The following is a 767-nucleotide window of genomic DNA, read 5'->3' as shown; positions in this document are numbered from 1 at the left end:
CAGACAGATATGATAATGAGACGCAAGACCAAATCAAATTGTCACATGCGCCTAAGACAACGGTTTTAGGCCGTACGGTGCTTACGAGCCTTTCCCAGCGATGCAGAGTTAAAAACAATAAACAAAGACAAATACTAACACAGGAGGAATAAAATATACAGGAAAGGAGCTTTATACAGTGATTAGCAGTAGGCTACCATATCAATATGCAGGGGTACGAGGTATTTGAGGTAGATTTTATATGTACACAGGGTAAAGTGTAAAGGCAAAGTAAAGGCAGGGTAAAGTGCAGGCAAAGTTTACATGATTGAAGATGATTCTAAATTCTAACCCTGTGTCATTATACCATGCATTATTACTACACACACACCGCCAGAGTGCCACCCTGAGGGTCCTTTAGTGCAAGGTTTCCCAAACTCGGCCCTGGGGCCCTAACCAACTCATCATCAAGCTTTGATTATTTTAATCAGCTGTGTAGTGCTAGGGCACAAACGGTGGGGCCCCAGTACCGAATTTGGGAAACGCTACTTCACCGCTACACACAAATACTTTAAAAAAATATATAGAGCTCGCCAGCTTGTAGTCCTAAGAAACGGAAATTAGTTATTGGTTCGTTCAGCCATTCCTATGGGGGAAAGAAGGGAGTTTTGGGATAACTAATGAAAATAAGATCTGAGGTTAACACAGACTTAGGAGATCTTATACATTTTGTCCTAAGAGATAACATCAGTCAGTCATGACCTTTATGAATTATGAAGCCTTTATGT

Source organism: Oncorhynchus mykiss, chromosome 10 (assembly GCF_013265735.2).
Source record: "Oncorhynchus mykiss isolate Arlee chromosome 10, USDA_OmykA_1.1, whole genome shotgun sequence".
NCBI classification, from domain to species: Eukaryota; Metazoa; Chordata; class Actinopteri; order Salmoniformes; family Salmonidae; genus Oncorhynchus; species Oncorhynchus mykiss.
This window is presented reverse-complemented; position numbering follows the sequence as displayed.